We start from the raw sequence: 26182 nt of genomic DNA, 5'->3' as shown, positions 1-26182 counted from the left end.
GGAAACTTCAGGGCCATGCAGCAAAGGCTGCTGTGTCATTTTTTTGCTCAAGCGTGCCCTATGGCACCCATCTTGTGAGCGAGGGTTTGGGACCTTTCCTTGCGTCACCGTTTTTCAGGCAAACATGAGAATGGCAGGCTGTGATTTAAAGTGCCGCGTGGCGATGATATTGCTATAACTCTGTGGTGTTTTTATCATCCTTCTCATGGTAAGTCTGGCCTTAGACCCTGAGCTTTTGAGAGGAGAGGTGCTGTTTTTCTTGAGAATAAAGCATCATGTCATGTTATGCTTTTTCTGCGTTCAAAGTGCTAGAGGCGATAAGAAAAAGGTTCTTGTTTTTTAAGTAATATCAAAATTCAAGGAGTGGTCTCAAAAGCCATGTATGTTGGTTTATAGGTCTGTAGAAATCAATATATTTGAGAATTGGAATGAGGCAATGAAAGGAGGTCAAAGTGAAGACACAGGCTGTGCTGACCTGGTTTAGGATACTTTGGCTGAGGATTTGGGTGCGAGTGAGAATCTGAATCCTTTGTTGGAGCTGACGTTTCGTGTGTTTGAATTTCTGCCGTCTTGAACGTGGGGAACCTCAGGAGATCGGCTGAAGGCTGTAGACATCGTAACTGCATCCCAAACAGGGCTGGTGTGGGACCAACCCCAACTTGCTTCTTGCAGACGGGTTATGACTTAGAGAGTTAAATCATTATTTCCAGACACCAGAAATGTAGAAATGGCCACTGTCATGGAGTGACACTTAGGATGTCTCTGTGCTTGCTGAGTAACACCTTATCCCAAAAGCCAGTGAGGATATATGGGAGCATTTGTTCCTGAAAGGGGCTTACATGTTTCCTTCTGCCTGGTCTATAGTATTCCTCTGGTTGACTTTTTTTAATCCTTCAGACTATGATGATCCTTCTCTTAATTCTGTAACATCCTTTTTCTTGGTGTTTCTTGTCCCCTACAGGGGCTGGAACAATCATTGCAAAGCATGGGACGTGTATCAAGCCTGGATTTTTTGGAACCAGCAGTAGGCCACAACCAGGAGCCCTCTCCCATCTCAGGGTGGGCACTGATGCAGCAGGACCCCAAACTGAGCTTTAAGTACATGGGGAGGGTATACAGAGAGACCCCAGGTTAACGTGGCTTCAAGGAAACCTGTCCCTCAGCCTCTGTGTCATTGTCATCACCCAAAACTTCAGAACCTTCCTGTGATACCAAGATGACCATTTGTCACGGTTACCACAACGGTAGAACTGTCATGGGTAAAAACATCCCATTGTCCAGAAATACAAGACAATAGCGTCGGCAAAGAGGGCCCATCCTCCGCGCCCCCCTTCCCCTCGCGCCTCCTCCACCCTCAGGAAGTGGCAAGGCTGTACGTGTGGCCAAAAACAAGGCAGAAAAACTCGAGTGAAAAAGGGAGTTAGAGCTGATTGGTAAGCTGGGCATGGGCACTGAACATCTCTCAAGAGATAAGTCCCTGACGCTTGATTCTTTTCAGTCCTTTTGGAGACCGTGATAAGGAGGTGGCAGTTGCTTTGTCAAGGTTGCTCACGCTCTTTTGTGCGGCGCGTTCAGTCACTGAACTTGCTCAGATAAGACAAACATCTAAACTCCATTTCCGGAGACTCATACCAGTCTTTGCACTCAGGCAATGGTTGTACCAGGGGTGGGCTGCTAGAGGCAGGACTGATATTGAACGCCTGGGAGAAGGATGTTCCATTGTAGCTGGTGGTTCCGTGTTGCTTTTGCTTCCCTGGAGCTCCAAAACTGGAGTCCAGACTTTCCAAGCAATCCAGATCTCGGGTATTTGGCAAGGTGGCCACAAGCATCCCGGCAGCAGAGGGGGAAGTACTTCTGAAAAACTCACCCAAATCCTGCGTGGTTTGGGCTAAACAAAGATCTGGGCCCTTTGAAGTCCGGTCACATCCAGACCCGTGTATATCCTCTTTCCAGGATCTGCGAATCCTCAACCATGAGAAGAAAACTTGTCGTTGCAGTTAGTGAGTGCTTCAGTCGCTGCTGAAAGGCAGCCACGAGGGAATAGAAACATGATTGATTAAAGCGAACAATGTCTGGACACAATTGTTTAGGACAGTGCAGGAAAATAATGTAGGCAACTGGAAATCTGCAGAGAATTTCATAAAGTGTCAGGACATGATAAATGCCTCAGGTAGGATTTGGTCTGGGTGTTACTGGGCACTTCTGCTGCAAGAAGTACTGGGACAGCTTTTGGAATTCCTGTTGGCTGGGGTTTCTTTCCAAAATCTCACGTGAAGTAAAAGATTTGCTTTGGGGACCAGTCCTGACTAGAAGAAGCAGCACTCCCTGTTACAGAACCAGACTGGTTGGGGTTGGAAGGGACCTCAGGAGATCGAGTCCAACCCACCTCCTGGAGCAGGTTCACCTAGAGTAGACTATGCAGTTGTCCGAACTTTCTCAGCTTCTGTGTTTTCTTTAGAGGGCTCCCAAATATGTGCTCTGAGCAGTCTGTGCCTGCCTTGGTGTGGGCAGGTATGCACCAAATGCCTGGAGCCGACCATTCTTCAGCAGGAGAAGCGGACTCGGAGTGGTCACACTGTCTGGGCAGCAATGGTTATGGGAAGCTGTGTCTGTGGGTCTTATGTTTTCTATTTTGAGACTCAACGTGAAAAGGGTAAGATACAGTTTGTGTAGAGACCTGTGCATTGTAGCGTGTCTGAATACATTTTGTTGTATGATTTCTGGCATCTCCCAGTCTGGCAAGAAGCAATCAAACTTTTGCCTTCTGCCGGCCAGCGAGGGAAGTGAATGCATCTAACAAACCGTCACATCCCAGAATAGACTCAGTTCCTTGGCAAGGGGATGATTCCTCAAGTTGAACAGTGGCAACCTTGAAAAATGTTTGTCTTGTCCTCCTGGGCTGGGATGAAGCATGTCCTTGTGTATACTGCCCACCGTGACCGACATTCTGAGGTCACTTATTCCCATAGAAGCTCCATTTTATAACTCACAGTATTAATCTATAGCTCTGTGCTCAACCTAATGGGAGGCTGATCCAGTTAATCTTGGAGGAGATGAGAAAATATGTCCATATTGGAAGGGAGGGACTGCAGGAAGACAGCAGGAGGTACATCGTGGTGGTTTTGGTAATGCAAATAACAGAGTAGAACTGAGTTGCACAGTGGTGTGTATCCCTGCCTCCTAACTCAGGACCAGACCCTTGCAGCCTCCTGAGCTGAGGCTTGGCAGAGCTGAGCGTACAGCCTAAGGAGCAAAAAGAGCCATGAACTGTATCTGCGGAGATCCCCTGTGAAACAGCCGTCTCGCACAGGGTCGGTTTATACACCAGGATACCAGCAGCAGGCTGGCGTTGGCTTGTCCTAAACTGGGTGCCTAATTTTGCCCATGTTCTACGCTGAAAATGTAGTTTAGACACCTCCTAGGAGTCCTGGAGTTGCTGCTGAAACATTGAGAACCGGCTTCATTATTCTGTCGGAATCCCCTCTGATCCTTATGTGAAGGGATTTAACAGAAAAACCTTTTCTGCTCCTCAAACAGATTTCAGCTAAAAGCCACCAGGAGAGCTGGGGATCCTCAGCACTCACAGGATCTGGTCCCCGCTGAAAGTTCTGTCACCACGGTGTCCCCCGGGGCTGTTCCTCCCTGTGACCCCGCAGAGTGCTCAGCTTCACCCTCATGAGAGCAGCAGATGCATCACTTAGGCATCTAATCCCATTTATAACCCAATATACCACTTATAAGATGCCAATAAATTTCAAACCCCCTACAAAGGAAATACCTATTATTAGACCATCTAGGATGCAGTTCTGTCAGCACAGGGTTATTCAATTAACTGGTATCAAGTCATTATTATGGCAGGGTTTGGATTTGTTTGTTTTGTTGGTTTTTTGTTAATTGCCACTACCAGATCAATGATTTAAAGCGTTTCTGAATTTCAGTGACATTTCCGTTCACTGCCAGTCATCCAGGGTCAAACACAGGGCCTAAGGCACATAACGGTGTCATCCTGCCGTGAACAGCAGCAGAAAGCCCTGTCCTGAGAGGTTCTGTTTCTGGGAGGAATGGCTGCGCAGAAATCCCCTCTCCTTGCTCATGCTGTGTCGGATTCTGTTTTTCAGCTCACTCAGAAGTGCTGTGTAACGGTGTGGATTCCCAGCATTTCCCAGGGGCTGGGAGCAGTTTTGGCTCATGGTGCCATGTGAATTCATGACCTTGTGCTTCACAGTTCTTTTGCTTTTCCCCTGCGTTCTGCTGATGCGCTGTGGAAACTGGAACAGCACAATTCTGCTTGCGGGCAAAACCCCCGAGTCCCGCTGTCCCACAGCAGCGTTTGCCGGATGGAAATGCTTCTCCTGCTCTATCTGAACATACCTGTCCCTGGTGGAGGGAGGATGCACCCACTGTGCAGCTCTTCCCCCATGTCCCTGCCCATCCTGGTTCCCTTTGCTTCCCCCAAGCTCTTATTTAGTTCTTGCCCTTCCCACCCTGACCAGCTGCCTGCCTGCCTGTGCCCTTCTTGTTGCAGGCAGCTCCCTGCCTGCCTGTGCCCGTCTTGTTGCAGGCAGCTGCCTGCTCTGCCTGTGCCCGTCTTGTTGCAGGCAGCTGCCTGCCCTGCCTGTGCCCTTCTTGTTGCAGGCAGCTGCCTGCCCTGCCTGTGCCCGTCTTGTTGCAGGCAGCTGCCTGCCCTGCCTGTGCCCGTCTTGTTGCAGGCAGCTGCCTGCCCTGCCTGTGCCCGTCTTGTTGCAGGCAGCTGCCTGCCCTGCCTGTGCCCGTCTTGTTGCAGGCAGCTGCCTGCCCTGCCTGTGCCCGTCTTGTTGCAGGCAGCTGCCTGCGCCAGGGAACAACGAGAGCTGCAAAACTTTGTTGTTTCAAAGTCACATTGACCTGAGCGCCGCAGCAAACGTGTACGGCGTCTGCTGCCGCTGTTTCGCATGAGGGAGCTGCAGTCAAATATTAAAAAGGCAGCGAGAGCATTAAATTATTCGGCAACAGAACATTGTCATTCCTCCATAAAACTATTTTGACCTGTAGTTTTCTATGGAATCCATTGCTCTTAAATGTGCAGTGAGAAAGGAAATTAAAAATTAATCTTTATTTCCATCTCAGAAGAAAACCTTAATTCTCTGCATTGAAATTATGCTCGTAATCCAGGGTAATAAATTATGGTTTTTAATTGCAGCTAGTCCCAGCCAATCAAATGGGAACGTCTCTCTCTCGCTTGCTTTAACTTTGCTATGCAGAAGAACTCGTGGAGTGCTGGAAAAAATTCACGTACATTGACCCAGGCTCTTAACATCACGTATTATAGAATAAACCCAAGACATTTTACAACCGTCAGGCTTTGCTCTTATCTGGTACCTTTGAGCCAATGACCTGAAAGTGCCTTACGGGCACCGATTGCACCGCACGCACGAACATGGGGGAATGGGCGCATTGTACCGTTTCCACCTGGAGAAGATGTGGTGTAGCATCTCATTCAAGGTTATGCAGTGAGTCAGCGTTGAGTGAGGAACAAAATCCTGGTCCTGGTTCACCTGCTTTTGACCGTGAGCCAACACGGTCCCGAGCAGCCTGCCCTGCTCTGGCCCACTGACCAACTTGGCTGACCTTCAACTCCGAGCTTCGCCGTCGCGCCTCGTCTGGCAGAAAGGACGGCTGGTGAAGGCAGATACTTGTTTGTGCACGGTGTCTGGTGCAAGTAACCTCGGTGTTCCTTTGTATTACAGCACGTTGCAGATGAATGAAGTGTTTCTTGGGATTTGACATTGCTGGATTGCATATGATGAAAGCTACCTTGGAAATGGGCCTCAAGGGATGGCGTGTGTCAGCACAGCCAAGGAGGTGTTTCTGAGCCCGAATAACCGATGCGTTGTGTGCCAGCTCTGTCCATTGCTGTCCCACGGTGTTCATCTGAGTACTCACCGTACTGCTGGATCATCCTGGCTGTCATCTCGCCGCTGCACGGTGTCATTTAGCCAGGGGTTTTATCTCTAAGAGCAGCCCATAATGTGTTCAAATACCTGTGCACTGCAGGTACCTGAAATGTTTGTGTAGCACCTTTCTCCAAGCAACCCAGCCTTGGAATTATTATATATTTTTTAATTCTGTCTTTCCCGCTTTCTCTCTTAGTTTCCTACAAATAACACAGTGGGAAAACAATTATTGGGCCTCCTCTAGTTGTTGAAGCTGCAGAAAAGCAAACTCGATTGCTGCTGCGGTAACAAATACAGGTTTTTATGGCTCATGAAAATGATTCTTAAATTTTGAATGAGATAGATTTGTGATGCAGAAAGCAGAGGCTGCCGGTTCCACACTCACCTCTGCTTCCCAATAGGGAGCGATCAGGGAGAAGAACTCCCAGCAGCCTATATGTAACTTGTATGTATATACAGACAAGGCCCCTTCTGGAAATGAAATGGTTTATCTAAAGTTATCAGACTGCTGACTGCTCTTTCAAAGAGGGACTTCAGGGCTGGGGAAATAACTGCGGTTCTGGTTGTCAAATTCAAAGGAAGAATGATTCTGGAATTTATTATCCTGCATGCGTACTTTTTGTATTTAGCAAAATATTGAAATGAGGATTTATGAGCTAAACAAACATGTTTCCGGAAGCCGATGGCAGCTGTATGCCTTTAGCAGAAGTGGTGGCATGGTGCATGTATCTTATCAGAAAATCTTCTATTTTATAGCACAATAAAATTAGTGAATGAAAGCAGAAAGAGAGGTATAATGGGTCTGGATTTTAACAAGCATATGAATCAATATCTCATGAGATCTTGCCTGGAAAAATTGAATTGTATTTGACTGAGGACATGCAGAAAATAAGGGAAAGAGAATGGGGGAAAGAATAGGAGAGAGAATCTTGTGACCATGGTTGGAGATTTGACTAAGATGAGCTGGCCTGGTTCTCAGGGCCTCAGCCCGTGGGTTTAGTTTGTTGCTCTGATGGAGATTTTGCAAGGACACACCACTTCTCTATGGATTTTGCTTTGGCATCGTTTAATGAAGAGCAGTACCTCTGCCCTTCTTGCTTGTGAGCACGATGGCATTTAAAATCAAGACATTCCACAGACCATGGGAGTGGAGACCATGTAACAACATCAGGTATTTCCATGCCACCTTATGAGCAATTACCAGAAATTATCCATTTCTCATCATTTCATGTTTCGTGCACAAGGGGGACAGCCTCTGGTTCCCGTTAGAATAGTAGCGTTGCGTTCATGTTTTCTGTCGCAGTTACTGATGCAAACTGCAGAAACGAGAAAAATAAAGCAGAAGTTCTTGATGGCTATAGAACAGCTTCTTCCCCACAAGTAACTGTTACGTATCTCTTACAAGCAACTGATTTTTTGTTTCTTTTATTTGACTAGGATTGTGTGGGAAGAGGATAAAGACTTATCTGGGGTTTGGAAGTTTCCTGTAGCAACAGCAGGAGAGAAGAAATGTCTTTTACTCCATCATGGAAACACGGAAGAAGAACTCTTCAATGGGGGTATGTGGTGGTTGTTCAGGTTCATGGCCATGTCATTTGGGGTTTGCTTGGTTTCCTGGTGGTTGGGAAGGCAAGGAATTGGCTTCTCTGGCCCCCAGGAGCATTTGCTTTTGCCCGCTCCCCCGAACACGTGGCCCAGCCAGAGAAATTGTCCATAACGTCGGCCGAGAGGCTCTTCTGTATCAAACACTTCCCACCTTGAAAACTTCCTTGGTTAACTGCTCATTTCCAAATCGCTATTAACGTATTTGCACAGGGATTTTGGAATTTAATTAGCCTCTTTTGAACCGCTCTTAGTGTGTTTGTCTAGAGAAACAGAAAATCCCTCCATGACTTGTTTGCTTTCTTCCTCCGTCGCTTTTCACTGGAAGGGGAAGATACCGGTGGGTTTTGCAGGGCTGCATCCTCCTGGTGCTGAGGATAAGCTGTGGGGCTCTGCAGAGGATGCTGCTGCTCCTGTGGTTGTGAGCGCTGGGCGGCTGAGCACCACAGGACTGGGTGCACCGGCGGCACGGATCCGTGCGATGCTGCAGGACACAATGCCCACTCACACTCGTGCTCCTGACCGGGACACCTTTGCAGCGTGGCAGCTGTGCTGCCTGAACCAAACTCCTGTTTCCCTTCTTCCTTAGTTTCCCTTGTGGAAATTCAAAGCCCTGACTGCGATTTGAACGTATCTCACTTCCAGTGGCCAGAAGCCAATTGGCGCAAGATAATTTTCATCTCTCTTCTTGAAAGCTGCGCGTTCAGTGCGGCGGTTCGGCGACAGCCGCACCCAGAGCGCGTTGCAGGCTCTGCAGGCACTCGGTTGTCATTTGAAGGCTGTTTTAAAATGTTGGATTTCTTTTCCTTTTGCCCAATCCCTCTTCGGAAATCAGAGCGGGCAGAACAGGACGGGTTTCTGTGTTCCCTGCCGCCGCAGGAGCGCACACATGCGCTCCCTTTCTCTCTCGCAAACCACAGTGGTTATGACCGCTGCCTCTGGTACTGTTGTATTGGTCCCAAATTGAGGAAGGATGACTAACTTAATCACTCGATAGTTTTGATTTCTAAAATTAAACAGCCTGCCACATGTGCGGCACTGTTACTATATTTATGCCAGCAGGCAGTGTTAGCAGAGGGGCTTCGCAGCTGCAGCTCGTGCCGGTGCCGCTGTTGTGTGCGCACAGATGTTTCTTCACCCTTTGCCTTAAACGCAACCCCGCGGACGTTTCTCTTGTGAAAACAAAAGCATTTGCGCTCGTAGAGCTTTCAGCCATCACTTGGGAAACTTGTCCTGATGCTCTTTTGGTGCCACTCAGCTCCAAAGGGCGAGTGGAAGGGTTGAGGGACAGGATCAAACCCAGGAGACGGTGCAGCGAGCTGGGACTGAAGGTTCCAGCCCTGGTGCTAAAGCAGCTGCTGGGTGAAGTGTCGGGGAGAGCAAGGGAGCTGCAGAACGGGGCTCCCCAGGGGAACGGTGGGTGCTGTCCCCAGCGAGTCCCATGGAGAGCCCTGCATGGTGCCCTGGGCAGCCCGAGCTGTTTGGTGAAGGGGGGGTTAAGATGCCTTTCTTCCACTGTTCGCTTTGTAGGAGCTCAGTTAGCACCACGCAGATTTATTTGGATTCCAGGAGAGAGGAAATAAGAGGAATAAGCAGTGGAGAAAAGCCAAGGTGGCATGTACCGAAGTGGAAGGAGCTGGAGCCTCATTCTTGGGAGGACAGACTGAGAGATGAGTTGTTAGTTATTATTTCGGTCCAGGCAACATTCCTCTGATCTTAGACACGTTGCTCAACTTTGTTTTCTAGCAGGAAATCTGGCTTGCCTGGCATTAAGAGACAGAACGAATATTTAGCACTAACTAACTAAGAGTGTTTGGGTGAAACTGAAATATTTTGACATATTAGATCTGATTTTACGGAGTGACTCGGTCACTTATTCTGCTTTTGTTTGGTGTTGAGCAAGTGTTAGTGCAAAGCTTTAGCAGCAGCGTGTTTTGGTAGGGCTGCTTGTGCTTGTTGAGTAGGTGGCAAGAGAGGGTTTGTTTTTCATTTGCTCAGGCTTTTTATTTAAAACAATTGGAATCCTTGGGGATTTCTTTCATGTGGAACAGAGCTATATGGATCTGGTGAGTGTGTGTAAGAGAAGCAGAGAGTATCTCTGTCCCTTAGAACAACGTCAAATCGAGAAACCCACACCAATCACATCAGAAAAAAAGCAAATTGTAGGCAAGTTTCTGTGCCTCTTGCACACTCTGAGGATGCGTGAATGGTCCTGGGGCACAGGGACACCTCAGAGCACCCAGGGTGACCCATACACTTCATAACACTGTGCACTAACCTGTCACTTGTCCCTGCAGCTTTTGGAGATCATCCTCTGTGCCCAAACATCATTCTGGTGTCTATAAACTGTCTATAGCTCCTTCTCATTTGTCTCTTAAAGTTGCATGAGACTCGCGAGCATGGACCACTTTTCATCCTGGAATCTCGCCACAACATGCAAATTCTTTCAGATTTCCTTGATATAGAGGGGGAAAATGAAACACTTCCAGGTTGCTTTATCAAGATTTTTTGAGGGGTGGTGGTGGTTTTTTCCATCCACTTCCTCCTGCTCCTTGTTTATTGGGAGCCAGGGAGGAAGCCAGTTAGACTATTTGCTGTTTATTAAGTTTGCTTCCTTTAGGAAGATTTTCAAACCCACTGTGGCCAAGGCAAGGAGATACCTTCCTATTTTCCACACACAAAACCAGGCAAGCAAACCTTGGAAATAATCCTTTCTTAAAGAGAGACAGGCAGACTCTCAGCATTGAACGTTTTCTTCCAAAACCAGGGATCAGCATTTCCATGGATGCACAGAATGGCTTTTCTACCTTAAAGCATTTGCCTTTGCAGGCAAAAGGAGACTTTTACAGTTACTATTTTGCTTGTGGATAGTTCAGGTAAATGACTTTCCGGTGTCTGGAAAGCACAGAGCATTGGGAAGGGGGGAGATGGTTCTGTGCCACAGGCAGCGTGGGCAGGAGAGCTGGATCCTGTCTGATCTGTCACCGTGGGCAGCTCAGCCTCCCCGCTCACTTTCTGCACCCCAACAGTGCCATTTACCAACGATACATGATAAGTTATTAACATTTGGAAAAAGTCTTGGATTTATGTGCAGAGAGCTGCTGTGGGAATGCAAAGGTCACTAGTATTTTTTCCCTTTATTTAACGAACTTTGAGCCCATACTTGGACTCATATTTTAAATGCTAAAACCGCAGCGTCAAGGAACGTGCTCTTTATGCCAACAAAGCGTTTGGCCTTTTCCTTTTTGCTCTATTCTGCCTCCCAGATATATTGATCCTCGCTTTTTGGACTTGTTCTATTTATGAATTGCAGCAGGAAGGTCCGAACACAGTTTGAAAAGCAAAGATCTATACTGGAATGACAAAGAGAATCAATTAAAGCAGCCTCCACTCTGATGATCTGCTGGGCCACCAGTACCGCAGAGAATGCCCTGGTGCTGGCCACCTGAATGATGCTTTAACATCTCCAGCATCAGGGGATTTTCTTGAGCACCGTATTGATTTTTGTTGCTACATTAAGCTTTTAGCTTTGCAAATGGTTTCGTTTGAAATCGTTAACGTGGCGACGCGCAGCGTGAGGGGTGAAATAGCTGTGGTGCTGGCGTGCGGGTGCTGTCTGGGATCGCTCCAGTCCACCCTGCCTCTTCCGAAACCCCATTCAGCTGGATGGAGGACGAGGAGAAAAAGAAGTGAAGTTGCCAGAAGGAGGATTGGCCTCAGGACGGGCTCTGAACTGGGTGAGGAAGATGAATTTTTCAATAAGTGGAAGGCAATGGTTTAAGTGTTCTTGGTGGTTGCAAGGGTGGGATGGGGGAGTGGGAGCACAGACCCTTAGGGTGGATGTGGGGAGGCTGGAACAGCTTGGGGGCCGAGAGCTGAGATCAGTGTGGTCGAACAAGGACTCTTAGATAAACTCAGTTATTGGGCAAACTCAGACTTTCCCACCTCGAGACAGAAGACAGTTAAAAGTAAGTGGTGACAGGGCAGGATTAGTAGCGTTAGACAGGGATTTAGCCCAGGTCCCAGGTTTGTTCCTGTTAGGTTAACACTGACTCAGCAAACCCAGATGGTGACGAGTGTTTCAGATCTCTCCAGCCCCCCGTTTGACGGGAGCTGCTTGCAGGCAGCGTGTTCCCCTGTGTCCTCCCTCTGTCACTCTCCCATCCCTCTCCATAGCCTTGTTCTATTTGTTGTTCTCTGTCCCTCGCCCCAGGGTAACAAGATGGATACTGCACATAGGGGAACGCTGCAAAATTGTCCATCCTCTGCCAAAGAGAGACCCGTGGGGATTATCCAGAGCGACAAACCTCCTACCATAGCGAGCAGCAGAGAACGCTTCTCCTTTCTGCGCTCTTCCCTCCTCCCCCCGGCCGCTTGGATGTCAAAACCTTTGAGTTCTGTGTTAAAGTTGTTAAATAAGCTTCTAGGCAAAATAAAAGATCAAAAGGGGTCTAATTAGCTGCGATCTGCTTAGGAATTGTGGATGTTCACCTAGTTTTATAAATTGCCGCTTTTAAGGTTAAAACTCAAAGCAAAAAAAACGATGTAATTATTCTCTTTTTTTGAAGCTTAGGTTTAATGTCTTTATTGAAAATTGGGTACTTCTGTGGCATCTCAAGATGCTTTATTCTATCAAATCTGGAGCAAGTCATTTTTATTTTGGATTGTAATGTGGTATAAATGATAAGGGCCTGATTCAGAGCGCTTTTTTCCTTTCCCCCCACTGGCAGCCTGGTGAGAAGCTTCATAGTCACATCACAATAACCCTGGAGATAATCTATGATTTGAGCCTTTGTGAAGCTGCTTGCTTTAATACAAGGGAAAGAGTGGGATTCTGAGCTCTCCATTATGGCGCCCGGACCTTGCCTCCTCATCACTGGATTTTTAGTTCTTTTTATTTTTGTATCTTTTTCCCAGACACAGGCAAAAAGTGCATTCCTCCTATGACGTTTCTGTGCTGTGACCATGTCTCTGGCAGTACGCTGGGTCCAATTTAAATCTTGAAGAAGGCGACAGGTAATTGAATGGAGAACATCTGGTGGTTGAAGCAAAAGAGAAATTAGAGACACAGAGATGAGTTTTGTGATACGTTTCTCAGTTTTGTTCTGATGTGACCTGATCATGTGTCACGTTTCCCATTCTCTGATCATTTGGATGACACGTATGGTTCACTTTCATGGGTTAAACCTCACTAAACTTGACCTCAAGAACCTACAGTAGCGTGGATAGATGAGGGGGGGTCATCACCAAGTCATGTGTTAGCGCTTGATGGGTTATGAATATTATTTATACTGTGGCAGGACACACAGGCTCCTTTTAGAACCAGAGGTTGGTGGTGCTGGCGTTTCACTAATGCTTTGGAAGTCCTGGTCCTGCCCTGAAGACCTTACCACCCATAAGGACAACTGGCAAACGCAGGATTTGTGCAGGAATGGCTGCAGAAAAGGGTCGGTCCCTCAGTAAACCTTCAGCTTTTTGGGGATGTTTGTCTAAAAGCTCGTGCAAATGGAGGTGGGTTTCTCTGATCTGAGATTCTCATGAGACTCATCTTGGTAATTACAGCTGCTCCCTGGCTTGTGTCAGAAATAGCGTGCATGGGTCTCCCTGGGGATTGGGCACAGCCCCGGTTTTAGCCGGGCTGGAGGGGACGTGGGATGGGATTTATGCATCAGAACAGGCCGTGCAGTAAAGAAACTTTTATTGGCATCTTTTATATTGTCCTTATTTGAAAGTTTCAGCTCTTAATGATGATGCCGAGTGTGGGTTCAAGGTTTCATTTGCGCTCAGCTCAGATGCTGGGGGAAACTTCCGTCATGGGAGACAGATCCTTTTCCTTCAAACACATCGTTTCTCAGTAGACGGTGGGATCGGATTAGAACTTCATTTAAGAATCCAGTAGGGATTTGCTTGAATTTTGCCAACTCTGCTTCTCTGGTGCCGGGTGGTGATTAGAGGAGAGCTTTCCAGACCTCTGAGAGTGGCCTGGCTGCTCACTTCTGTGGGTTCTTCAGTAATTAGGGCTCCCCGAGTGAAAAGCTTGGTGCATCCAGGTATTATTGATTCATAAAGGTTTTCCTGAGAGAATGAGGGTTCATTCTTTATTACTCCGTAATTATTTAATTGGCTAACTAGTAAGCAGCCATTGCTTTCTGAGTCTGAGTCAGCTGCTTTCTGGGAAAGGTTCAATTATTCTTTGTGCATACTCTATATGGACTTTCCTACTATACAACGTACGTATGGTCCAAAGGCTTTTCCCATTTCATATAGTAATAGAATAATTTTGGTTGGAAGAAACCCTCAGGATCAGAGTCCAACCATAACCTAACCTAACTCCAGCACTAACCCATGTCCCTAAGAACCTCGTCTGAATGCCTTTTAAACCCCTCCAGGCATGGTGACTCCACCACTGCCCTGGGAAGCCTGTTCCAGTGCCCAACAACCTTTTCCGGGAAGAAATTGTTCCCAATATCCAATCTAAACCTCCCATGGTACAACTTGAGACCCGTCGTCCTCTCATCCTGTCATTTGGAAGAAGAGACCAACACCCTCCATGCTCCAGCCTCCTTTCAGGTAGTTTTAGGTAGCTGCTTCTCAACAAGATGCCCCATGGCTTCAGTGGGAAGAGCTGGAGCCCAAAAGCAGCTCCGGGAGCTGCTGCAGTTTGATGCTGTGAGCGATTTGGTGGCTCATGTAACATGGGGCTGCTTTGGTTAAGGAGTTAATGAAGGGGAGTTTCGGTCCCTCTGTCCCACCCAGAGATGGACGTTCTGCATTTCTGCTCTAATTCGGCCAGAGTGGTCCGCAACACGGGAGCTGAAACCCTGTCCCTGGGGTAGCGAGTCCGTGGAGAAGGTCACAAGTGGCTGACAACGCTGAGCTAGAGATCTGCTGTTCTGGTTTTGTCAATGATTACCCTGGCCTGACAAAGGTTCTACCACGAGCATTGTGGTAACTTCTGAAAGTTGATTGGGAGCTATTAAAGAGTGATAAAAATCAGATATTTTTGACCATGGTGATCAAAGGAGGAATTCAGTGATACTACAATAGGTGCTTGGAGTTCTCCGGGCATTGCCATCAGTATTGTTTAATGACCCAAGCGCTATGGCTGTGTTGGGTAAATAGCAGCTTTAGCAGGTCTATAGAAAAGAAGTTCTTAGGAAACAGGAGTTTCAGAGCGACAACAACATAACTCACTTGGAAACTGTCCGCTTTCTGTAACGCTGGTGGTTGTCGTATTGCGACTGTGAGCTGGGAGGTGACCCCGCTTCCAGAACCCTGCTTTATTCAGAAACCTGCGTATTTCCTCTCTCAGATTTCCAACATGTCTCTTGTGGTCTAAAGGCTGAAGGTTTCGTTCTGGCTGAAGGTTACAAGACGTGTTGAAAAGCTGGTGTCAGGTGAACGTTGCTGAATAGGATTCCGAAATTGTCACCCTCCATTAGGAATGAGGGTAATTCAATGCTCCTACCTATAGGAATACGCTGGTTTGGGAGCACAAATCCTCCCCTCTGCCACGCTGAAAGATTCGAGCAGCACGTGCGAAGAATTTGGGAGGCTCGGTGCATGGAAAGCGTTGCGCCAATTACTCAGTGGGGGCAACCACCGAGTCCCCTGGTAACCCAGGATGGCTTTTTTCCCCATGTTGTCTTTTATCCAAAACTCGTGGGCATCCTTGCACTGCTGTGTGTGTGGAGCAGTAGCTGGGGGGACATCGTCTTGCTGCATCACAGGCTTTTCATGCCGGAACCCCCAAATCACCTGAACCCCTGGACCCACCACATGTTGGGACTGCGTGAATTGTCCCTCATGTCCCTTCTGACCACCAACCAGCGATTTCCCAGGCATCGAGTGCATGTGTGCAACGTTGAGTCATTTCTTTGGGGCTATTGTTTAAGTCTTCAAACCATGGAAGGAAACCAGGAGCCTGTTTAGATGTCACTAAAGGTCACTGGCTATTTTTATAGATTACATTAAAGAAAACGAGAATTGCACACAGAAAAAATCAGATCTGGGAAGTCAGGAAAATATTTTCAATGCCAAATGATCACAAATTGCTACAGAGCATGTACAGACTGATTTTTGGGGGCTTATAGCTTGGCCAAAGGTGGTGTTCACCCTGTAAAAAATGATTCCCTACCACCGTTGTGACCTTCCAGCCAGATTTTAGAGCAGTGGTCCAAACCACAGCGCTGAGACTGTTCAACCCAATGCTTGCGAGAGACATCAGTTGTTTGTGTGTGTGTGTTTTGTGTTTGTGTGGGTTTTGGTGGTTGTTTTGTGTGGGGTGTTTTTCTTCTTCCTTGGGTAAAACGTTTTCCTGTAATGGATGAACTGCATTAGCTGCAATTTTCACCCCGAATTCCAGCTGGGGTAGACAACCAGCATGGAAAGCTTTAATTCCAAAGATTAAAGTCTGGCAAAAGTCTAAGCAAATGGAGTCTTATAACAGTGAGTTTTGTACAATGTGGTCAGCCTGTCAAAGGGAAATAATTTTTTCTGTCTGTTTTGGTTTTGATGTCATTCCATCAAAAGTTTAATTGGGAGGCACGGCATTAACTTCAAGCTCATTTTGAAGCAATGAACATTAGTCAGACGTAAACAGATGGGCTGGGGGCAAAGTCGGCGACTGCCAAGCGGTGGGAGAGGCTTTAACAAGGGGCTTTGCAAAGCGTTTTCCTGAGTGAACGAAACCGCTGCAGAGTAGAAAACAGAACGTCAGGCTGGGCTCTGCTGGAAGGAAGCAAATGGGAGGCACCTAAAATGCACATTTTTGAGCAAGATATGCAAAGGCAGGTCAGGCTGGGAATGCTCTTGGCATGCAGGGCTGGCAGGGAGGTGACAGTGGGGTGCGGAGTGGTGGCTTGATCCAAAAACCTGCTGGGCTGCTCTCCTGGGGACAGCAGAGGTGATATTCTGCTGGTTTAGAGGCCATTTATGAGATGAAATTGGAGGTTATGAGGTTAAATTGGCCGCGATGCAAATGTGGGTCAGAATGCTAATAGGGACATGTACAAAAACCATGCGGGCAGCAAGCTTCTTGAAAAACGAGGCTTGCGGTGACCAGACCTCAGACAGCACAAAATAAGGAGTAACCTTTGCGAATTGTCAGTCGTCGCCACCGCAGAGGGTGCAGATGAGGGGCTGCGGGCAGGTGGGACTTAGTCAAGGTCACATCTCAAGTCAGAGCACAGCTGAAGGTTCATTCCCAGGTCCGTGGTCTCCCTGCTGGAACGGGCTGCCCAGTATTACTGGCAATACGTTTGTGTTTAATCTTTGCACTGTTCTCCTTGCTGAAGTGCCTGGAATTTATCTCCAAAGTATTTTGGGGGGGAAGTGTGATCATAAAGCAAGAGCTTTGGGCTATGCGTGCTTCTTTTCAGGCTCCTAACATCTTTGAAAGGGGTAAGTGTTGCTAACCTGCCTCCTCTGGTTTTTTGACAAGGAGAGTAATTTTAAAAAATAAATAAATAAACAAAATTTAATCCTTTCCACTGAGTTCATGTCAGCTTTAGCTTAATTCAGCCCACATTGCAGGAACCTTCGGAGGCGTTTTATGTTTGTTAAAATAGATTTGGGCCTTTTGTTGCTTTTATGACTATACATCACTAACCGGGGCCAGAGCCTTGTGCTGGGTGTGTGAAGTGGGTAGAGAAGTTCTGTTCTTGGTGGCATAAGTGAGAGAAAGCTGCTCAGTCCTAGGCTGAGCTTTGCTGAGCACACGGCGTTCTGAGCCTTCTGTAGAGGAGCTGAGCCGTCGGTTCCTGTCCAGCTCCTTACACAAACCCCTTTCCTTCATCTCCTGCAGCTCTGGAGCCTCCTAAGACCTTTCCTCTTCCCAGCACATCAAATTGCTGCTGGCTGGAGCTGACTCACAGTGAATTGCCACTCCTGAGTCTGCCCTTGGTTTTTTTGATCCCCAAGCAGAAGGAGTAGACTGAAAGTTTCGGTGGTTCCAGCGTGCTCATGTCTGCCCCGTTGAGAGACGTCTGCGCCCGTGGCGGTGGGGGAGAGCGCGCAGGAGCAGCGGCGTGGGGCCGGCACCGCGCCTCCTTTGCCAGGCTGGCGGGGAGAGACAGGGACAAAGGTAAAGCTTGTGGCATGAAAAGGCTGCTTGTTGCAGCGTTTCATGGCCAGTGAGCATGACCAGCCTTCAGGGCTAATTACCAAAGGAGGGAGAAGTATGTTCTTGTCAGCAGACCTACAGGGTTACTATTTAATGAAGCAGATATGCAGGTAGCTCGTTCGCTGGAATGAGCAAGCGACTGGCTTGCGCCCGCGAGGATGCGGATGTGCGTGGCGCGGTGCTTCAGGTGCCTCTCGACCCCTGGTCTCTCTCAGTGTAGCTGGGCACAGTTCTCCTTCTCACAGAATGGTGATCCACAGCCTGCTTTTGTCGCCGGTTTTTCCCCCTCTACCTTCTCAGCAGTTTTTTCTCTCCCACTTTCCCCTTTTTTCCTACGCCAACACCTCTTGTTTATTCCAACCCATCCTTTCAAAGCCTTCCACCTTATGTTTTTTCATCCTCCTCTTTTTCAATTACCAGTGCTAAACGGCACTGAGCAGTGGTGTCATCGCTATTTCCTCAGGCCTGCCCCGGTTCCCCGCTGGCTGGTTTGCGGAGCATGTGTGAGCCGGGAACAGCCGTGATCCCCGCGTGCTTGCATCGGGGCTCCCCGCCGGCCGCAGTTGCTCGGCACATCTGACAAGTGTTATTTGTCCTTTTCTCGGGACTGCCCGTGGAGGTGTGTAGGGGGCTGGGGAGCTGTGCCAAGCCCCGGTGTCGAGGTTTGGTTGTGGGGTGACAATAAAACCACGGCAGATGTATTGTTAACCCCCTCTCCCATCCTCTCCGCCTTTAGCTCATCCCTCTCCCCTCTTCTCACTAAGGACAGGCGATTGGGAGGGAAAGAAGGACCGAGAGAAGAGAGTTGGGAAAATTAAAAATGTTTTACTAATGCTACTAATAAAAATAGAGGAAATAATATAAAATATACAAAACCAATCTTGAAAGTCCCGGCAACTGCTCTGGCAGATGTGGGGCCGGCACCCCAAGTCCTGGACTGGACTCTGCAGACAACCGGAGCTGGATTCAGTCTGTCACTAGACCTCAGTTCGCAGGGGCGACTCGCAAGGTCCTCTCCTAACGTTGGCCGTAAGGAAGAGGGATGAGACCCTCGTGATCTCTCGCTTTTATATGAAGTATCACGTGAATGGGATGGAATAGTTAGTTGATCGGTTTCAGGTCACTACTTCTCATTGCCCCTCTTGCGGGATGTACCTCCATCCTTATCAGTCCAGAGACCTTGCATACCATTGCTATGTCTACCAGAACACGTATCTCGCATTCAGGAAAGCAGTTAGTAAGAAGACTTCAGCTGACAGGGAAATTCACTAAAAGAGAAACTTGTCTTTAACAAAACCAGGACACCCGGTGTGGGGCTGGCGGGGTGACAGCGCGTGGGAGGATGTCTCCACGCTACAGGAGCCCCGTTGTAGTGCTGCATAGTCATATGGCTAAAAGTTAGTTGTGTGTTAATCAAGTGCCTGTGCTGGTCTCAGTGGGAGAGACAGGACACAGAGGAATTAATCAAATGGTGACTTTTGCCCTTGCTGGCTTCTCCAGCTCCAGGATGTGTCACTGACCCACTTGCAGGGGTGCTGGGAAATACACTTGTTCATAAGAAGTTTTTTCCACTGAGGGTGGTGAGAGCCTGGCCCAGGTTGCCCAGAGAGGTGGTGGATGAACCATCCCTGGAGACATCCCCGGCCAGGCTGGACGGGGCTCTGAGCAACCTGAGCTGGTGAAGATGTCCCTGCTCACGGCAGGGGTGGCACTGGGAGAGCTGGGAAGGCCCCTCAACCAAAACTGTTCTATGATAGTTGTGATGCTTCACACTCTCCATTTCTACCAACAGGCTCCAGTCCAGCTCTCTGACCCCACAGACTTGTGTTGTCACCTGGGAACGGGCTTCCTGCTGGTGACCTCACAGGGGACATGGAAGCACTGGCTGTCACAGCACTGGGGGGAGCTGAGGAAGGGGCAACCACATCACAAGCTGAGGTGGAAGGAGCATCACCAGGGGAGACAGAAAGCTCAGAGGGAGCTGAGGAACATGCAACTGCATCACAAGCCAAGATGGAAGCGGTAGGAAAAGCAGCATCACCGGGGGAGATGGAAAACTCAGAGGGAGCCGAGGAAGGTGCAACAGCATCTCAAGGCGAGGTGGAAGTGGTAGGAAAAGCGGCAGCACCAAGGGAGGTGGAAAACCCAGAGCGGGCATGTCTGCGTGGAAAGGTGGTGGCTTCTGAAGGAGCAGTGGTGAACATGGTGGAAACATCAGAAAACCCAGAGGCAGGAAGAACTAATGAAGCATTAGAAAGTTTTGCACAATCCATAGTAACGGAGGTGTTGCAATTGGCAATTGCTGAGGTAGGAATCCCAGCAGCCTTGGGTTTCGGGGGGAGTGAGGGGGCTGGGTTTGGGGTGCGTGTTCCCCTTGGCCAGGCTCACAGATACCCCATGGGGTGGGAGGCTGCGGCTCCAGCACCAAAGCTGAGCTTGGCCTTGCCCTCTGAATGCCTCAGGTGGATGAGACCGTATTTCTGCGTAGCCTCGAGCTATGGGAGAGATCTTAATTTGAAAATATTGAAAGCAATTGGGAGGGGGGGAAAAAAAATCCCTGAAATCCCTGCTGTGAGTTTGTGTTTCTTTCCCATCTGGTTTCCCTCTGTCTTTCAGATGAGCTTTTTTTTCACGATAGCGGGCACTTTATCACGCCTGGTATAGTTAAGGATACAAAGCACTCTCCATCACAACCCCACTGGCCACATGCTCATCCTGTTGCGAAGCATTCATATTTGGGGATCAAAAAAGGTCCATGCGTGGTGTTTACTCAGACGAGAATTTTTATTTGACGTTTGAGCAATTACGCCTTGTGTTGTTCGTGAGTTTGCCGAGGGTGATAAACGCACTTTTCCCATTTGAAAAACCTGTCTTTTTAACGTTGACGATGTGGTGACAGATTTTCAGCAGGGCTGGGAGTTGGGTTTGCCAGGGCTCGGTGCCCGCTCCCAGAGCCAGATTGTTCAGATGTGTTCGGCACCCAGCAGTCCCCCGTTGGGTGCAAGGCCTTTGGACGCGTTTGTTCCCGTGCGTGGAGCTGGTTTGGAAAGCTGGCTGCCTGCAGCACCACCCAGCATCCACCTTCTGCTCGCGGGAAAATCTGGATCTCATCTGCCCGGGCTCTGGTTTAATTTTGGGGTGCAGGGTCGGTTTGCTGCTCTCACTGTTTCCTGGGCCCCAGAGCCATCCTGAGTACATGGCATTTCTGTGGGATGTCTTCTTTTAACTGATCCACCAGTTTGGGCCAGCAGCTTTCCTCCAGGAGGGCTCTTCAATGGGCATTTGGGTTTCATTGTGGTTTTGTGTCTTATGGAGATCAGCTAGACTTAGGTATATGCCAAAACTATTCCCTAAATCAGCCTATGAATAGGGACCTTTATTTTTAAATATCAGCAGCTTACTTGTAGTGATTTTTCCAGTGCTCATGTATTTATTCTCTTGGCTTTTCAGCTGAAAGAGACGGCTAAAGCCAAGCAACGCGTCTGAGGAGGAGAAGGATGGGGCAGAAGATGGAGCGGTGAATTGAAATGAAGGAGAGGTGCTGTTCTGGGTCATACCTAATGGGGAGCTGGTACCCCAACACTGTGACACCATAGGGCTGCCAATTGAGTCTTTTTTGTGACTGTACATACTGTTAAAAATAAACATCTGCCATATTCCACACACAGTAGTGTTCATGGTCTTCCCAAGGCCCTTGTCTCCTGGTTTGTGAAGTGGCAGCTCTGCACTTCTTCCTCAAAGACAAAGGAGAGTAACGTGCACTGTTGGAGAATATGCTACTGACATGAATTTATACAAAAACAAAGTACTTTAAGTGCAGGCTCCGGTTTCCCTACCAGTAGGCCAAGATATGGTCAGTGGGAGCACAGCTAATGTGAATTAGTTTCACATCCAGACAGAGCAGGTGAGTTTACTCGCAGTCTATCCAGCTTGCTGCAGCTCTCGACTGTGTTTCTTGCCCAGATGGGGACACTCAGTATGATCTTCTTTCTTCTTTTTCCCCTAATTCTGCTTACTCATCAGGAGCAGGGGATGGTAATGTGTCTCCATCCAGGTTGATAATGGCGGAATGTGGGACAGAAAAAGTCCACGAGAAATTCAAGAAGTGGGAAACGACATCTTCGGAACAGTGGTGGACTTGTCAGCGTGAGTGGCGTTCCCCAGGCAGCGCAGATTGATCATTAAAATGGGCTGCTGATTTTTGAGAGGAAAAAGCATTGTTTGTTGTAAGGTAATTTTCTCAGCCTGTGAGGTAATAAGTCTGTGTTTTAGGAAGAGCTGGATGGATGGGGCAGTGACTGTAACAGGTAAATGGTGATAAAATGGGATTAGAGCAAAACCAGCCTTGGTGTGTGTCTGTGAAGGGTGACAACAACTTGGAAGTGCCTGATGCATTCAGCACATGCGGCTTCATTAATTCCTTCCAAATACTTCATGGTTTGCAGCTCCAGGCTTGTGTGTAGCAGCCTGGGGAGATGGGGTCAAATCCATAGCCAGATAGAAAACGTCTGAACCAAGTGCAGGTGGCAGTGCGAGAGCCACGGGTTCTGCCCCAAAATCCTTGTGAGTATTGACAGCCCATCTCTAAACTCCCATGTAGCTGTAGCTGAATGGGATATTCTCCATATACCTTCCTGCTTCTGGTGATGTTTCTGCGGGAAACACGGCGTTTGGTGTGGTGCACCCCAGAGGTAAGAGCCCCAGCATCATGTGGAGCTGTTCTCTGTGTGAAACGGGGTCTGTCTGGACAGACACAGCCCCTCTCCCCAGTATAATGGGAGGGTGTCGGGGTTCCCACTGCTGCCCTGTGCCAAGCTGGCTGGCTGGAGAACTCTCTATCTCCCCCTTGGGAAAAGTGCCCTTGTGTCACAGAAAAGGGGGTTTGGTGCCAAGCTTGGGTCTTTGCCTCTGCAGAGCATCCAATGTGGCTCCGCTGGCTCCTCTGTGCGGGCAGCGACAGTGGGGAGGGGAGAACAGCAGCGTCTGATTAAAACTCAGCCCCCCTGGCCCTAGATCTGAGGAGACAGAGCCCGCTCTCCCTTCCCTTACAATAATTTTATTTTATTACAAAAAGAGCCCATATTAAAAAAAGCTCATGATTATGTTTTCTGTTCACCAAGACTTTTCCTGTATTCGACCTTTGGATAACCTCCAAGGCTTGCAAACATTTGAAAGGAGTAAAGGAGCTCGTTTTATTGCAGGGCCTCAGCATACATTCTTTCCAGCCTATCTTTAACATCAGTTGACAAGAATTATATAATTGCAGTCTGTGATCCCTTTAAGGCTAAAACGTATTCGTTTTCCCTCAAAGAACACTTCAGGTTTCAGAGTTAAATGTATACTTTTTTTTTTTTCTTTCCCCCATCTGGTTTATTCTGTAAAAAGCCGTTTTCTCTTAAACTGGCAAGTTTCATTCTACCAAGTTGCATGGATTTATTCTTTACTGCGGTTTTAGGCTCATATGTTAACAAGTAGAAGAAATAGCCTCTAAATCCCAACCTGTGTTTCCCATTCCATTGGAAAATTAGTGGGTTTCGGAGAACACACAGGGGAAATTACGCTCCTTAGGTGGAATCAAATAAAATTTCAACATACTGATTTAATCAAATTAGTGTCTAATGCTAATTGATAGGCAGTCTGGAGATGGACAGGTAGCTGGATTGGATTTGATCTTGCATATCAGAGGCATGACGTAACCTGCTGGGTCAGGAAGGAATTTCTGGTTTCCTGTCAGAATGGCATCTGCCACCATGTTTAAGGGAAGCCATGGACATTGGATACTTGGATAGGAGCTGAGGAACGATGCCAAAAAAAGAAGTCTAAAGATATTACCTGGAATTTAAAAAATGGACTAGCTGTTGCCGCGATGACATTCTGTTTGCATATGTTGCTCGCCATTCAGGTTTTCCATGGGCATTTGTGCTCCTGGAGAATAGAAAACCCCACATAGATATGTGAGTAATGCTGGAAGCTTCTCAGGACGGTTGTGTTTGTGTGTCGGAGCCACCGGTGTTGGGATGCTCTGCTCGGAGGGGACCGAAGTTCAAAGCCACCACAAAATCCTCACCTCTCCAAGTATTTCTAGACAATGAAAAATGGGGGGGGAGCAGCAGCCTGGTCGTGGGGATTCGCATGGAGGAAGGGAAGTTAAATTCGTCTGGGAAACCGGCTGTTAGGAGTGATGTTGAAGCTGGAGTTCAGTTCCACCTGGGCTCAGTGGGACGATTGCCTGCCCTGGTGCAGCAAAGGGGGCTGAATTGGGTTGAAATCCCGAGGGTTTGGGGGTTGTTGTCAGTATTGCCGTGGGCTTAGCCCAGCCCTGGGTTTCCTTCCCTGAGCAGAGGCCGGGGGCAGACAGCACGCCTGCCTTGGTGCTTTTATCTGAGCACTTGAGGAAGTGCAAACTTTTATTCCAAATAACGTTTGCCAGTAAAAACGGGTCCCTTCTTCAAATATTTAGTTAATCTTGCATTGATTGCCCCCATTCCCTAAGGGGAAGAGGGGGCAGGGGCAGCATTCCTGGGTTTATAGAAGGGCAGGTTTGCAAGGGCTGTAAATGCACGTTGCAGGGGTTGGATACAATAACCTAAGGCAGAGGAGTGGGTAACAGAATCCTTTTAATGAACTACAAGCCACAGTTTATAAACTTGGACCCAGATTACGCTCCTGCCTACTGTATAAAAATAACCATGTTCGGATGCCTTTGTGGCCAAAAGGATCTTATAACCTGTTAAGTTTTCCTCGCCTGTTTTTCTAATGCAGGCAGGACCCGTGTAATACCCTGCGTTGCACTGAAAGGGAAAATCTCCGGTCTGTTAAGCTGTTCCCTGCCTTTGGTAGCCTCTCTGTATCAGGATTCACGTTCTTGTTTCCGTTTCAAACAGGAGACTAGTTTACAAGGCAAGTTCCTCCGTGGAGATCACAAGAGGCTTTCTTTCCCCTTTCTTTTTCTGAGAGGAAGGATTAGGTCACCAGTAATACCATTTGCTTTTTCTTTTGGCTAATCTGCTCTCCAAGATGTCCACGTCACAAGAGAAATAAAAGGCTTTAAGTGAGTGCGGGATTTCTTCCCCCTCACCTCAACACTCCATTCCCGAAGGGTGATTTATAGAAACCGCTGCACGGAAAAGCCTTAAAACAGAATTTCAGATGCTTGTAAGACAAAGCAGAAAGATAGCAGAGCGGCAGGTGCCACCTCCTTCCCTCGCAGGGTCGTGTTCTGCCTGCTTTGGGTGGTGATTACAAATACGTCTGCACCGTACCCGGGTGTATCGTACGTGCAGTTACGGCTTTGTGGAGTGACCTTGTGTAGTCCCTCACCCGCGATCATTATTCAAAGACCTTTATTTTCTATTATCTTTGTGCATTTTACGTGGTGCAAACCTTAATGGCACCACGTTTTCGGATGTGCTTTTTGAGCCTGGCACCCTTCCCGGCGCCGGCGTGCCGTCCGTCGCTCGGCTTCGCCCCACAGGACACACGCTGACGCCGGTTCTGCTGCGCGGAAGGTTTTGGGGCTCTCTGAACAAAGTTACTTCGGTCAGAGCATACTGAGCACGGACACGTTATTGCTTTAGCAAAATCCGTATTATTCAAGTACCGGTATCAGTTTGTGGTAAGGCGTAAAGATTTTGCAGCAATAAATACGAATCTGCGCTGGGTAGTTTGTGCCCAGCACAGGTACAGCTTGTTCATGCTGGTCATGTTACGTTTGGCAAACTATGTCTGAAGGGCCAGGTCTGCCTTGATTTAAATCAGCGCAGCTCGACTGAACTCTGTGCCAGTCTCCACCAACCAAAGTTCTGGCTCTCAAATGGTTTTGTTTTTTTTTTTTTTCGCAGTCCTTTCTTTCCAAAGAGTTTTAAAACCGCAGTTAAGTGGACAGTAATACTCAGCAGTTATACACAAAAAGCTGTTTATCTAAGGGTATCAAAGTACTTGACAAAGGTGGGTAATTCTCACAGTGCCCTTTTTCTGCAGGGTGGGATGCTGGCACGCAGAGACAGCGAGAGGTTTATCTGAGTAGCAGAGTCGGTAGCAGAAGTAGTAATTAAAACTCTGGTCTCCTGACACCCAACTCTGTACTGTAACCACTAGACAAACTGCCTCCCGGAACCGTATCTCATCTCTATCTCCCTACATATGCACAATAAAGCCTTTGTAGTATATGCTGTACACTTGCTATTGATAGTTGTATCAGCTGAAAGATAATGCTTGCTCTTCTAACTGGCTGCGAGCGCGCTCCATGCAACCTCAATTATCTGAACACAATGGGGGAGAAGGGGAGAATTTTGGATAATGGAGGTTTCAAATAATTGATGGAGGTATTGGGGTAATTAATAGACATGGTGGGGACAGCGTGTTTTGGTAACTGGTGCCGAACTGCGTGGTCAGTTAATAACAAACGCTGCTGTTTGGGATATGGTTTTGGTTTTCTTTTCTTCCAAAAGGTGTGTCCCTTCCTCACTTTGTTTGAGAGGGGGAAAAAAGGGACAAATGCATTTCAGACGTGTTGCTGCTATTC

The 26182-nt window shown here is 48.0% G+C and overlaps 1 long non-coding RNA gene across 9 annotated transcripts in view; it reads left to right on the top strand.

Annotated features, from left to right (window-relative positions):
• The window catches only part of LOC139828753 (uncharacterized), a 57937-nt gene that overhangs the window by 18015 nt on the left and 13740 nt on the right, over nt 1-26182 (top strand). For 4 of the 9 annotated variants that reach the window (XR_011740664.1, XR_011740659.1, XR_011740657.1 and 1 more), the window contains exons 1-4: nt 16169-16324; nt 19451-19965; nt 21109-21562; nt 21682-21889. This is a non-coding gene — a long non-coding RNA (uncharacterized lncRNA). Of the gene's footprint in view, nt 1-5726; nt 6034-7370; nt 7493-16168; nt 16329-16755; nt 16938-17459; nt 17846-19450; nt 19966-21108; nt 21563-21681; nt 21890-26182 lie in introns of those variants that run through there. The other 5 variants (XR_011740660.1, XR_011740665.1, XR_011740661.1 and 2 more) reach the window with 5 other exon arrangements.

Source organism: Patagioenas fasciata, chromosome 10 (genome assembly GCF_037038585.1).
Source record: "Patagioenas fasciata isolate bPatFas1 chromosome 10, bPatFas1.hap1, whole genome shotgun sequence".
NCBI classification, from domain to species: Eukaryota; Metazoa; Chordata; class Aves; order Columbiformes; family Columbidae; genus Patagioenas; species Patagioenas fasciata.
Note: the sequence above shows the minus strand (reverse complement) of the source record. Positions and strands in the feature narration are given on the sequence as shown.